Below are 2,500 nucleotides of genomic sequence, written 5' to 3' on the forward strand. Positions count from 1 at the left end.
AGCCTGCGCGCAGCATGCCGGCAGCCTGTGCGCAGCGTGCGCGCTGCTCAGCCTGTCGACAGAAATTTTCGAAACTTGTCCTGCCATGCGCGCGCGCAGCGTGCGCACAGCATGCCGGCAGCGTGTGCGCAGCGTGCGCGCTTGGGAGCCTGGCCGCAGAATTTTTCGAAACTTGCAATGCCATGCGCGCGCACAGCTTGCGCGCAGCGTGCGCACAGCATGCCGGCAGCGTGCGCGCAGCATGCCGGCAGCGTGCGCGCTTGGGAGCCTGTCGACAGAATTTTTCGAAACTTGCCATGCCATGCGCGCGCACAGCTTGCGCGCAGCGTGTGCACAGCATGCCGGCAGCGTGCGCACAGCATGCCGGCAGCGTGTGCGCAGCGTGCGCGCTTGGCAGCCTGTCGACAGAATTTTTCGAAACTTGCCATGCCATGCGCGCGCACAGCTTGCGCGCAGCGTGTGCACAGCATGCCGGCAGCGTGCGCACAACATGTCGGCAGCGTGCGCGCTCGGGAGCCTGTCGACAGAATTTTTCGAAACTTGCCATGCCATGCGCGCGCACAGCTTGCGCGCAGCGTGCTGATTCTGTCGACAGCGAGGCTAGCGAAACTTCTCCTGCCATGGCGTGCGCGCAGCGTGCTGACTCTGTCGACAGTGAGGCTAGCGAAATTTGTCTTGCCATGGCGTGCGCGCAGCTTGCGCATTCGGTCGACAGTGAGGCTAGCGAAACTTGTCCTGCCGTGGCCTGCGCGCAGCCTGCGCGCAGCATGCGCGCAGCATGTGCGCAGCATGCCGGCAGCCTAGTTCCAGATTTTTTCAAATGTCGACAGAATTTTTCAAACCTTGTCAAACCCCATTTTTATTGAAATTTCCTCGCACAATAAGCTCCCCATAAGTAGTCTATGATTTTTAGTACCTTCTCCAAGTTACAAAACTAAAAAATTCCTCCCGGATTTGTTTTAATGATTTTTTCAATTTTACGACTTCTAAAAATAATAAAAAATACTTCCCGACTTCAAATATTTATGAAACTTTTTCCCATCAGAGATTGCATGTTTCTTAGTATCCCTGCAAAAAATCACGTCCAAATACCTTGTATTGAATTATTTAGAGCCCATTATGACTCCTCGCGCATAGGTGATGTCTCTTCCTGTCAAAGGGCTAAATGCATAAAATGCTATATAGGGGGGTGTGTGTTGCCTGCATATGCATGGCAGCCCATGCCCTCCTAGCTGCAGCCCCCTTCCCCCACGCCACACCCATGTCATGTTGCCTCGATATGTTGCCTCGATATGTTGCCTCGGTATTATGGGTTTGGTGTCGGGGTCGGGGGGCTGCCACCCATGGCGGTGGTGGCCGGAATCCGGCCGCCGCCACCACGCCGCCGCCATGGGTGAGGGGGAAAAAAAAAGGCGTGGAAAGTTGCGAAATGGGGTTGTCTAGGCTTTTTTTTGGCATGGAAGAGCATGGAGTGCTAGGAACTCCTTCTCAAATGCGCGGGCATGTCGACCACAACCTCATTTCGCAACAACAACCACCCGTGTGGGGTGGCGGTGGGTGGATAGTCGCGGATTGGGGCTTGCCAAGCCAATGTTTTCAAAAAAATTCATCAAAATTAAAAACAAATGTTTTGTTGCCTTCGGATTTGTGGGCGAGCGGTGAGTCGGAGTGGAGCCGGTAAAGTTTAACCTCGGTGTGCACGGTTGTTTTTAGAAACTCAATCCAATGCCGGGGACGTTGAAAGTGACGCTCTTATGAGTTGCAAACCCGCAAGATTTAAAGAACCTTTTCAAAAAAAATTCAAACCAACAAGATTTAAAAACAGAAATTTTCATCAAAATGAAAAACAAATGTTTTGTTGCCTTCGGACTAGTGGGCGAGCGGCGAGTCGGAGCGGAGCCGGTAAAGTTTAACCTCGGTGTGCACGGTTGTTTTTAGAAACTCAATCCAATACCGGGGACGTTGAAAGTGATGCTCTTATGAGTTGCAAACCCACTAGATTTAAAGAACCTTTTCAAAACAATTTCAAACCAACAAGATTTAAACCAACAAAATTAAAAACAAATGTTTCGTTGCAAACAAATTGTGGGCGAGCGGCGAGTCGGAGTGGAGCCGGTAAAGTTTAACCTCGGTGTGCACGGTTGTTTTTAGAAACTCAATCCAATACCGGGGACGTTGAAAGTGACGCTCTTATGAGTTGCAAACCCACAAGATTTTAAAAACTTTTTGAAAATGTTTCTTCTAAATGACACATTTTGATCCTTGGCAAGTGCTCAATCCGTAACTATCCAATCACCGCCACACCACACCGGTCGGGAGTGTGTGAATGGTGTGCTTCCCGGGGTTGGCATAGATAATCTTTCGCATCGACAATCTTTTGCATGCGAGGGAATGTCTATGCCAACCCCGGGAAGCACACCATTCACCCACTAGTTGTGGGCGACGATGGGTTGGCTTCAAATGAATTTTTGCTTGGGGTTGTCCTCGGTATGCTTTTGTG

The sequence above is a fragment of the Prunus avium genome, unplaced genomic scaffold (genome assembly GCF_965620075.1).
Source record: "Prunus avium unplaced genomic scaffold, drPruAviu1.hap1.1 HAP1_SCAFFOLD_193, whole genome shotgun sequence".
Lineage (NCBI taxonomy): Eukaryota > Viridiplantae > Streptophyta > Magnoliopsida > Rosales > Rosaceae > Prunus > Prunus avium.